We start from the raw sequence: 12,811 nt of genomic DNA, 5'->3' as shown, positions 1-12,811 counted from the left end.
ATAGTACTATCACAGCAATTACGGAATTTCTTCACAAAACATATGGTGCCCTTGATCAAGGAATGCAAACAGCTGGCATATTTCTAGACCTTACTAAAGCCTTTGACTCGGTAAACCATGAGTTACTTTTAAGTAAACTTGAGTCATACAATGTAAATGCTGCATCCATGCAATTGCTGGCTACATATTTATTTAACCGCATGCAGTGTACAAAGCTGACTTACAAAATCAATAATCAGATCATTAATTTCCAGTCCAAATATGAGACAGTCACACAAGGTGTACCCCAGGGCTCAATTTTGGGCCCTTTCCTTTTCCTAGTGTACATAAATGATAAAGAGCAACCTTTCAACTCCCAATTGGTAACCTATGCAGACAATACCTCACTGTTATTTCTTGGTAAACAAAGTGATGAGTTAACGTTGGTAGCAACTGAGGGACTACAGCAAATAACTACTTATTTCCAAGATCAAGGTTTGAAAGTTAATATCAGTAAATCTCAGTTATTGCCATTTAAACTTACAAACTCACACCAAACCTCTATCAGTAACATAGGTGGAATTGAAGTAGCGGACACAGAAGGCTGCAGATTTCTAGGTATTCACCTAGATGAAAATCTAAGATGGGTAAACCATATCAAATTTTTATGCAATAAAATCAGCAGTTCATTACATCTAATCAGCCAGTTATCAAAAGTAGTTCCACATCAGACATTAAAAACAATTTATTATGGAACCATTTTTGCACAGATTAATTACGGGATAGAGATATGGGGTTGTGCTGCTGACATACATATGAACAGAATATTAACCCTACAGAAAAGAGCAATCAGAATTATCCATGGATTAGGGTATAGAGATTCATGCAGGGAAATCTTTGTTCATCATAAATACCTCACAGTCTACTCACTGTATCTTTACAAATTAATTATATTTTTTGTGACACATCAAAACAAAGAAACAAAGTGCTCTGATATGCATGCCTATAATACAAGAAATAAAGACTGCTACTACAGACAAAGAACAAAATTAAAAACAACAGACCATATTCCATGCATTAGTGGTCAAATATGGTACAACAGATTACCGAGCTCTATAAGGTGCCACAAAGGGAACTTATTCAAAGTGAAACTGAAATATTTCTTGATTGACAAGTGTTTATACTCTTTTAAGTGAATATTAATATTAAACTAAAATAAATTATTGTGTGTGTATATATATATATATATATATATATATATATATATATATATATATATATATATATATATATATATATATATATACACACACTCCTGGAAATGGAAAAAAGAACACATTGACACCGGTGTGTCAGACCCACCATACTTGCTCCGGACACTGCGAGAGGGCTGTACAAGCAATGATCACACGCACGGCACAGCGGACACACCAGGAACCGCGGTGTTGGCCGTCGAATGGCGCTAGCTGCGCAGCATTTGTGCACCGCCGCCGTCAGTGTCAGCCAGTTTGCCGTGGCATGCGGAGCTCCATCGCAGTCTTTAACACTGGTAGCATGCCGCGACAGCGTGGACGTGAACCGTATGTGCAGTTGACGGACTTTGAGCGAGGACATATAGTGGGCATGCAGGAGGCCGGGTGGACGTACCGCCAAATTGCTCAATACGTGGGGCGTGAGGTCTCCACAGTACATCGATGTTGTCGCCAGTGGTCGGCGGAAGGTGCACGTGCCCGTCGACCTGGGACCGGACCGCAGCGACGCACGGATGCACGCCAAGACCGTAGGATCCTACGCAGTGCCTTAGGGGACCGCACCGCCACTTCCCAGCAAATTAGGGACACTGTTGCTCCTGGGGTATCGGCGAGGACCATTTGCAACCGTCTCCATGAAGCTGGGCTACGGTCCCACACACCGTTAGGCCGTCTTCCGCTCACGCCCCAACATCGTGCAGCCCGCCTCCAGTGGTGTCGTGACAGGCGTGAATGGAGGGACGAATGGAGACGTGTCGTCTTCAGCGATGAGAGTCGCTTCTGCCTTGGTGCCAATGATGGTCGTATGCGTGTTTGGCGCCGTGCAGTTGAGCACCACAATCAGGACTGCATACGACCGAGGCACACAGGGCCAACACCCGGCATCATGGTGTGGGGAGCGATCTCCTACACTGGCCGTACACCACTGGTGATCGTCGAGGGGACACTGAATAGGCACGGTACATCCAAACCATCATCGAACCCATCGTTCTACCATTCCTAGACCGGCAAGGGAACTTGCTGTTCCAACAGGACAATGCACGTCCGCATGTATCCCGTGCCACCCAACGTGCTCTAGAAGGTGTAAGTCAACTACCCTGGCCAGCAAGATCTCCGGATCTGTCCCCCATTGAGCATGTTTGGGACTGGATGAAGCGTCGTCTCACGCGGTCTGCACGTCCAGCACGAACGCTGGTCCAACTGAGGCGCCAGGTGGAAATGGCATGGCAAGCCGTTCCACAGGACTACATCCAGCATCTCTACGATCGTCTCCATGGGAGAATAGCAGCCTGCATTGCTGCGAAAGGTGGATATACACTGTACTAGTGCCGACATTGTGCATGCTCTGTTGCCTGTGTCTATGTGCCTGTGGTTCTGTCAGTGTGATCATGTGATGTATCTGACCCCAGGAATGTGTCAATAAAGTTTCCCCTTCCTGGGACAATGAATTCACGGTGTTCTTATTTCAATTTCCAGGAGTGTAATATATATATATATATATATATATATATATATATATATATATATATATATATATATATATATATATATATATATATACTTTGTATTGACTTACCTTAGGGGGAAAAAAGGACGGGTATACACTCGCACACACACACACACACATATCCATCCACACATATACAGACACAAGCAGACATATTTAAAGACATATTAAAGGTAAGTCTTTCCGCTCCCGGGATTGGAATGACTCCTTACCCTCTCCCTTAAAACCCACATCCTTTTGTCTTTCCCTCTCCTTCCCTCTTTCCTGATGAGGCAACAGTTTGTTGCGAAAGCTTGAAATTTGTGTGTATGTTTGTGTTCGTCTGTGTGTCTGTCGACCTGCCAGCACTTTCATTTGGTAAGTCACATCATCTTTGTTTTTAGATATATTTTTCCTACGTGGAATGTTTCCCTCTATTATATATATATATATATATATATATATATATATATATATATATATATATATATATATATATTGTACTAAACTTGTAAAAAAATGATGTTTGCAAAAGACACCAGTTGGTGTCTCCATGCAAAAAAAAAAAACAATAAATAAATAAAATAAAAATAAATAAATATATTCATGGGAAACATTTTGTATCTATGGCCAGGTTATGTACACAGATCTCCCTAGCAAACCAGTGAACCAGTCTTTTGATTAATGGAAATGATATCACAACCCCTACATTAGTTCATGAGATTGGTCTTCACATATAGACAGAAAATGTAACGGGGACTTTAATTAACCACAATTCAATCAATCTGCACTAAATATGTGTAAATTATATGAACAAACCTCTCTTGTGAACCAGTCTAGGTATTAGTGAAAATTGAATGAAATTCCCTACAGTAGTTGCTCAAATTATCCTGAACATACAGACAGGAAAATGTGGTAGGGGACTTTAATTTATAATGTGATGTGCTACCCAAAATATCCGAGAATTTCATTGTTCCCATTTTTGGAAGAACTCCTGGAAGTCCGCTGGGTGAAGGGTGTTCAGCACCTGTTGTAATTCCATTGATGTGTCATCAGTCATGTCAAAACATTGCCCTTAAAATGCTATTTTCATCTTCAGAAACAGGTAGAAGCCACACAGGGCTAGTTTTGGTAAGTGGGGGCTGCTGCCATGATGTTTTTGCCCAAAAATACCTTGACAATGAGGAAGGTGTGCATGGGTGCATTGTCATGATGCAGCAATCCGCATTTCTTCCTCCACAGCACTGACCATTTCGGCTGAACGTTTCCCTCAACACACACATATGAAAGATTTGCATTGACTTCATGTTGCTGTTAACTTGTCGAGCTGCTTTTTTTTTTTTTTTTTTTTTTTTTTTTTTTTTTTTTTTTTTTTTTTTTTGCCTTGGAGAAGATGGAATTGTGATGATTACTGCTTTGTTCCAGGGTCATAACCTTGGACTCAACCATCATCACCTGTTATGACTCTGCCAAAGAATTTTGTACACTCTCAAACACTTTGTTGCAGCTCACTGAACATCCAAATCTTGAGGTTTCTTTGGTCGATGCTGAGGAGATGAGGGTCAAACTTTGCTGCAATTAGTCTCATGTTCAGTTCATTGACAAGTATTGTATGACAGCTAAAGTCTGTTATACACATTGAGAATTGTCTGCCTTCAGTCTTTGTGAATCACATCACAAATGCCTATGATCATTTCATTGTAAAAATCGGAAAACTATTCTTACATCCTGTCACATTTGAGGTAGTCACTTCAGGCATGTATGCAACGATCCCAGCATTGTTCCCATTTTTGTTTGTTATCTTCGACAGATTCTCAGTCTTCCTTGAAGCACTTGAACCAGTTATATGTTCTTGCTGGGCTTAGTGCACTCTCACCAAGTGCCTCTGTCAGCTTGAAACAGAATTTGATGAAAATTTGTTACTCCTTGATATGATCTTTTTCCAAATGCACAGAGGCACTGAAACACATCCTGACATGCACCAATACAACTCACAACTGTGTGCCCCAGTAACTAAGACTTGAGCCTTGAGACATCTAGTGGCAGGACACTGTGCTGCTTCTGGTTTGACTAGTGTAATGAAGTACTCAGATATTTTGGATAACACCTCCTACATAATAAATCTGTTGAACAAGCAGTGAGAGGCAACATCCTTGTCTACCTGGTGTACCTGTATGAAATGAGCATTTTTTTCGGAAAAAGAAACACTAATTTTGAATTGAAAAGTAAGAATGTTTTATTCAAAGAACTGACCATTGCTTTCTATACATTTTGACCACATTTCTGGCAATTTGTGGACAACACGCTAATAGAAATGTTTGTCTTTTGAAGCAAACCAATCAGACACCCAATTTTCGACTTCTTCGTAGGAATTGAAGTGTTCCTCAGCCAATGCGTGTCCCATTGATGAAAACAAATGGTAATCAGAAGGGGCTAAGTCCGGTGAATATGTCTGGTGGGGTAGCAGCTCCCAGCCAAGAGTCTTGATTGTATCCTGAACCAGTATTGCTTAGGGTGCAGGTGCATTGTCGTGTAAAATTTTACTTTGCCATGTCTTCTGGCCCATTCTGGTCTTTTTCCGATCAATGCATAGTTCAGATTGATCATTTGTTGTCTGTAGCAATTAGTATTCACAATTTCACTGTGTTTTAGAAGCTCATGATACACCACACCTTTCTGATACCACCAAACACAGAGCATTGTCTTCTTGCCAAATCGATCTGGTTTTGCACTCGATGTTGATGGTTGTCGAGGATTAACCCATGATTTTTCCCGTTTAGGATTCTTAAAATAAATCCATTTTTCATTGCCAGTAACAATTTGATGCAAAATTGATTTTCTTTCATGTCTTTGAAGCAAAATTTGACAAATGATTTTTTGGTTTTCCATCTGTCTTTCATTCAATTCATGTGGCACCCATTTTCCACACTTTTGGATCTTTCCCATAGCTTTCAAATGGTCAGAAATTGTTTGTTGTGCAACATTTAGCATTGCTGCCATTCGCTTCTGACTCAAAGTATCATCTTTATCCAATATTGCTTGCAATTCGACGTCTTCGAACTTTTTTGGTGTTCTTCCACGTTCTTCATTTCTTACATCAAAATCATTATTTCTGAACCATTGAAACCATCTTTTGCATGTTGCTTTTGATAGAGCATGATCACCATATGCTTTGACAAGCATTCGAAGTGACTCTGCAACACTTTTTTTCAAATGAAAACAAAAAATTAATGCTTTCCGCAAATCATCACTTTCTGGTACAAAATTCGACATTGTTAACATGATGAAAACATAAATGTTGTTTGTTCCATGACTTGATGTATACTAAATATCTTTGACAGATGTCATACCAACCAAACAAAAAAAAAATTAAGGCTTGTTCACAACAAATGTTCCCTATCGACACATTTGTATCTTAACGCTCATTTCATACCGGTACACCTGATAGCTACTAGGTCAACTTGTCTCCATTCTGACAGCTTTTGTGCAGTTCTGATTGCAATTACGTTTTGGTTCTTTATGTTCTGAGCTGCTTTTATGAGGTGTGATAAGGTGTTAATTTCTGTCAGGATTTTCCAAATGCTTCTTCTGTCAACTATATCAAAATCTTTTATAGAACCAGTAAATGCTAGCTGTGTTTCTTGATTCAATTTTTTCCTTATTTCAATTAGCATATTGAGTGAAAAGTAGCCATCTACCATGATCTGTCTTTCCAGAATCCATTCTATTCTTCTTCCAAGAGTGGTTAATAAAATGTTCATAATTTTTGTTTAATGGCTCTGGAGTAAATTTTATAACCAGTGTTGAGTAGGTTTATTCCTCTGTAGTTACTGCAGTCCCTGAAATCACCTTTTTTATGGATAGAATGACAATTGGTCTCTGCCATTTTGGGGGAAAATTTTATTCTCTCCAGATTCTGTTCATACAGTTCAGAAACAGCTCCCTGAATATCTCATCAGTGAATTTAAAAAGGTCAATTTTACTGCCTTTCTTATCAAGGGATCTGTTACTTTTCCTGGATTTCAGTAAAATTCTAACTCTTTATAGTGGATTTCATCTAGTGTGTTATTGTCTGTTAGGCATCTTTCCTCTGGTTGGTCCACAGTTGATTCTGGATCCATAGCTCATGAAAATATTTTAGCCAGGTCTCTTCATTTATCACTTGTATGTCTGAATCAAATCTTGCTTTTCTGTTTAATTTCCTCATGATTATGGATGCTGGTCTTGTTACATCTATTTCCAGTTTGTTGATGAAATGGTCCCATTGTTCTCTGTGCCTTTTTCTAGTTTCTCTTTTATCTATTACTCTCTCTTTTCCTTTTATCTGTTACATATACACTGAAGAGCCAAAGAAACTGGTACACCTGCCTAATATTGGGAAGGGCCACTGTGAGCATGCATAAGTGCCGCAATATGATTTGGCCTGGACTCGACTAACGTCTGAAGTAGTGCTGGAGGGAACTGACACCATGAATCCTGCAGGGCTGTCCATAAATCCATAAGAGTATGAGGGGGTGGAGATCTCTTCTGAACAGCATGTTGCAATGCAGCTCTGATATGCTCAATGATGTTCATGTCTGTAGAGTTTGGTGGCCAGCAGAAGTGTTTAAAGTCAGAAGAGTTTTCCTGGAGCCACTCATGTGGGGTGTTGCATTGTCCTGCTGGATTTGCCCAAGTCTGTTAGAATACACAATGGACATGAATGGATGCATGTGATCAGACAGGATGCTTATGCATGTGTCACCTGTCACAGTCATAACTATACATACCAGGGGTCCCATACCACTCCAACTGCACATGCCCCACACCATTATAGAGCCTCCACTAGCCTGAATAGTCCACTGCTGACATGCAGGATCCATGAATTCATGAGGTTGTCTCCATACTGTACACATCTATCCACTTGATACAATTCGAAATGAGACTCGTCTGACCAGGCAACATGTTTCCAGTCATCAACAGTCCAATGTCAGTGTTGACAGGCCCAGGTGAAGCATAAAGCTTAGTGTCATGCAGTCATCAAGTGTACACAAGTGGGCCTTTGGCTTCAAAAGCCCATATTGATGATGTTTTGTTGAACGGTTCTCTTGATGACGCTTGCTGACAGCCCAGCACTGAAATCTGCAGCTAGTTGTGGAATGGTTGCACTTACGTCATGTTGAACAATTCTCTTCAGTCTTCATTGGTTCCATTCTTGCAGGATCTTTTGAGCACTGCAGCGATGATGGAGATTTGATGTTTTACCAGATTCCTGATATTCATGTTACGCTCATGAAATGGTCATATGGGCAAATCCCCACTTCATCGCTACCTTGGAGATGCTGTGTCCCATTGCTCATGTGCCGACTATAGCCCCATACTCAGACTTGCTTAAATCTTGATAACCTGACATTGTAGCAGCAGTAACTGATCTAACAACTGTGCCGGACACTTGTTGTCTTATACAGGCGCTGCTAAATGCAGCAACACATTCTGCCCGTTTACATATATCTGTATTTGAATATGCATACCTATACCAGTTTCTTTGGCACCTCAGTGTATAAAGCAGAGTATATGTGTGTATGTCCAGGATCTCCTACAAACCCCTGGATTGATTTCAACCAAATGTGTCGCAGAAACAGCAGGCCTTATGAGTATCAGCACTGTGGGGTTAACAGCCTCCTAGATTTCATAGGAGTGGAGATATGGGCAAAAACATGGTTTCCCAGCCCTTGAAGTATAGACTGGCCTGCATGGCAGGCATGCTGTGTGGGGACAGTATCGGCCTGATAAATCCACCTGCAACCTACACATCAGGGGCAAGAAACAGTTTTCCAGGCCCCAACATATAGGCTGCTCTGCGTGACAAGTGTTTTGTGTTGAAGTAGTGTCAGCCTGCTTTATCAACCTGCTATGGATGGCAGCCTGTACGACAGGTGCAAATAAATGATTTTCAAGCCCCTGATGTGTAGCCTTCTCTGCATGACAAGCATGTTGTGAGACAAGTATCAGCCTGATTAATTGAACTGTATTGCAGGGGTTACATGTGCCAATGAAAATGGCTGGATACAGCTTGAGATGGATGGAGGACGGGATTGATAGAGTGAGGGGGGCGAGGGGGAGGAAATAGACATAGAGGGGAGAGGATGGGGAATTGTGTTATGTAGGTGGAAAATGTAGAGGGGTAGTGTGCATGCAAAGAAAAGTAGTGTCCCAATTAGACTCAGCGAGGACGTACTCCATCAGCGTAAGGTCAATAAGGGTTCCACAAATAGTACTGCTGATCAACAGGCTGCTATAAATATAAATAAGCAGGTTACTGAAAATGAGGCCTCTCACCGTAGGCTCGAGTCCTCCCTCAGGCATGAGTGTGTGTGTGTGTTGGTCTTAGCGTAAGTTCATTTAAGAGGAAATGGCAAGAGAGAGGGGTAGGAGGATATGATCAGACGAAAGGCGGAGGAAGATATGGGGAGAGGGAGGGAAGGGGCATGGAGGAACTGGACAAGAGGGGGTGGAGGAAGTGGATAAACAGAGAGGGAGGGAAGAAGAGACAGAGAGAGAGGAGAGGAGGAGATAGAGAGATAGAGGTGGGACAATGAGTTGGACAGACAGAGGTAGGAAGAGGTGGATACAGAGAAGGGGAGGTGGAGATGTTCAGTCTGTGTGTCGAACAGATGCTTGGGTGAAGCCATGAGGAAAAGGCTAGTATTCAATAGTCTTCTGCTTTCTTTGTTGACAAATATTGCTTATAAGCATTTATCTTGTCTTTGATAACTCTCTTGATATCCTCATCATAGATCGTCAATCATTTTTTTCCACTCCAAAGTTTCTTCATTCCTATTCTCTTTTTTGCTGCTTCTTTCAAATTTTGACCAGGTTTTCCTATTCTAGTTCAATACTTTCCACTACTTCATGCAACCTACACATCAGGGGCAAGAAAAAGTTTTCCAGGCCCCAACAATCTTCTCTGATGCAGCCATTTTACACATCTGTTTTGTGATAGCTCAACTCTAAGAGGGCAGTTGACTTGACTTATGTAACTCTCGTCTCTTTGTATTGTCATTCAGCTGTCAGGGTAGAAATCCCTGTGTAGTTACCAGACAGTACTGATTCAATTTCATAAGCCCTAAAGACTCTAGTGTCAAACATCCACTTTTCTGTTCATCATAGGTTATCATTACTGATGCTTCTCATCTTGCAAACTGGATTATTTGTGAGAGTTGTTATATGGGAGCAATGTGTTGCATATGTAGTTAACTGCTGTGTCAATAAGTTTTTGACCACTTCTATGTTTTGCACATTCTCCATGTGATCTTACTTTTATTCTCTATTCTTGTATTACCAGCCCTACATTGAAGTCACCCACCAAAAAATGGTAGTCCTTTTTAATCTTATCTAGGATTTCTTGAAGTTTAACAACAGCATGAAAATGATAGATTGCTACTCACCACATAGTGCACCCACTGAGTCACAGACACACAGTGTGAAAAAGAATGCTAGATATATTCATCTATCAGACTTAGTCATTCATTAGATGTAGAAAACTCATACACATTAACGCAGGCACAACACACACATGCACATGATCACTATTGTCTGCAGGTGCTAAGGTCCAACTGGCAGTCAGACTTTAAATGCCCACAGATGACAATGGTCACACGTGGGGTGATTTTTCGAAATTGTTTACAGAACGCCATTGAAGGTTGACAGTTTGACAAATCTGGAACAGTTACGCAATTATTCTACTTCCCAAGGTAAGAGACAAGCAAGACATAAAAAAGGTGATAGACTATGAGTCTCATGTTCCTAAACGGAAAAAAAATCCACTAAAATTCTTCCCCATGAAACATGAGACATTGCAGTGGGAAGGCTGTGTTCCTCAGTGAAACAGATAGCTGAACTGTAGGTTCAACAGTGTGTAAGAGGTATCTATGAAGACATCAGACTAATGCATAAACTCAGTGCTCAGGCCCTGGAGGGCCCATTGGTATAGAACAACCACCATGTCATCCTCTGCCAATGGTGACACTGGATGTGGTATGAAGAGAGTATGGTGTCAACACACTACTCTCTCATACATTGTTATTTTTCATGACACAGAGCCACTACTAATCAGTCAAGTAGCTCACCCTGTTCCAATCCTTCCACCAAGAAAAACCCTTGGAGTATTGGGAATCAAACCTGAGTCCTGTGCATAGCTGTCACCTGCACTAACCACTCAGCTAAGAAGGCTGACATTCAGACTAATATATGGTTCCTAATTAGGGGCAGCAGCCTTTTTCCATAGTTACGGGGGGAAGATCTGGGTACATTGTTATTTGACATTGTTAAATCAGGAGACAGATGATCTGTTATGTTAAAATGTGAGGATAAAAATGGTAGGTCAAGATTGCTAAAATTCTTTTACTGATTACTAGTTTCAGCTCAACTGATGAGCCATTTTCAGATCAATACAAATCATTACTTAATTCAATGTGTCTGGTCTCTGATACACGCTGAATTAAGCAATAATTTTTACTGATCTGAAGATGGCTCGCCAATGAGCTGGAACTGTAACTCGATAAAGGAATTTTAGCAGTCTTGAACTAGGATTTTTATCCAAATGCTTTAGAGTCTGGATGATTAACTGATCTACTTTTGTAACATCAGTCAGCATGGCATTGCCTTGTTGGTTCTGTGACATGGCTGAAATGGTTCAAATGGCTCTGAGCACTATGGGACTTAACTACTGTGGTCATCAGTCCCCTAGAACTTAGAACTACTTAAACCTAACTAAACTAAGGACATCACACACATCCATGCCCGAGGCAGGATTCGAACCTGCGACCGTAGCGGTCACGCGGTTCCAGACTGTAGCGCCTATAACCGCACGGCCACTCCGGCCGGCCCGTGGCTCAAAGCAAGAGGAAACTACAGCCATTACATTAATGTCTAATAGTCCCCAATTTGGGTCTATGGGTGAGGACTACTCAGAAGGATTCAGAAGTGGCAACAAACCAGGTGTTCTGCATGTTAGTGCATGGAGCGTTAAGCCTGTAATCACTTTGGTAGGTTAAAGAATGTGAAATGCTGTACCAGGAAGATAAGGATTTATGATCAGGTGAGTAGGGTTATCAGCACAAATTCGAATATAGAAAAGTAAGACTAATAATCAGCAAGAAAGTTGTAATGCAAGTAAATTACTGTGAACAGTAAGATGCATTCTGACTCATAATATGGGGAATGGCCCCCAAAACATAACAGAACATCTCTGACCTGAAGTACACTCTTCACACTTGATGGGCTAAATGCCACATTGGGCCATTCATGCACTCAGTGCCTTGCATAATTTGAAGAGAGTCAATGTTGTGAATCACTGGACAACACTACATGTTGCATTGTTGTGCCTATGTGATACTGTGTTGAAGTATCATATATATGAAGCTGTTTGATATCTGTAATAAGGAAGCAGTTGTAAAACAAGAGCTTCCATATAATGTAAATGAGTAGATAAAAAATCTACTCATCAAGCAGCAGCAGGAGAACACACTTATAAAGGTATTTAAATTTGCAAGCTTTTGGGGCCAGACACTCCTTCTAGCAGAGGGGCTGAAGGGGAAGAAAGAAGGGCAAAGGAAAGGGACTGGTGAGATTTAGGAAATGGGGAGGGTTCAGGAAAGTTACCCAGAATCCTGAGTCAGCGGAGACTCACTGGACAGGATGAACACCTTTATATGTGTGTACTCCTGTTGCTGGTTCATGTTTTTATCTATCCAATTACATTACCATTATATTTTTAGAAATTGATTGATTTTGTTAAGAGCCTCTTTATGCATCAGAGACACTGAGGAAAACAGAAATTGTGATGCTCAAAAAAGCACGGGGAGCATAAAATTGCAGTCCGTCAAAAAAAGAAAAAGCAGAACTTAAGGAAAAATGATGAAGTACCGGGTGATCAAAAGTCAGTATAAATTTGAAAACTTAATAAACCACGGAATAATGTAGATAGAGGGGTAAAAATTGACACACATGCTTGGAATGACATGAGGTTTTATTAGAACCAAAAAAATACAAAGTATTGGTAGATGTGTGAAAGATCTCTTGCACACGTCGTTTGGTGATGATCGTGTGCTCAGCA

The 12,811-nt window shown here is 40.8% G+C and overlaps 1 protein-coding gene across 1 annotated transcript in view; it reads right to left on the bottom strand.

The window, feature by feature from the left end:
* Positions 1–12,811, bottom strand: part of LOC126235312 (EF-hand domain-containing protein 1-like) — a 198,849-nt gene that overhangs the window by 99,799 nt on the left and 86,239 nt on the right. The gene's annotated exons all lie outside the window — the stretch shown is intronic.

Source organism: Schistocerca nitens, chromosome 2 (assembly GCF_023898315.1).
Source record: "Schistocerca nitens isolate TAMUIC-IGC-003100 chromosome 2, iqSchNite1.1, whole genome shotgun sequence".
NCBI classification, from domain to species: Eukaryota; Metazoa; Arthropoda; class Insecta; order Orthoptera; family Acrididae; genus Schistocerca; species Schistocerca nitens.
This window is presented reverse-complemented; position numbering and strand designations above follow the sequence as displayed.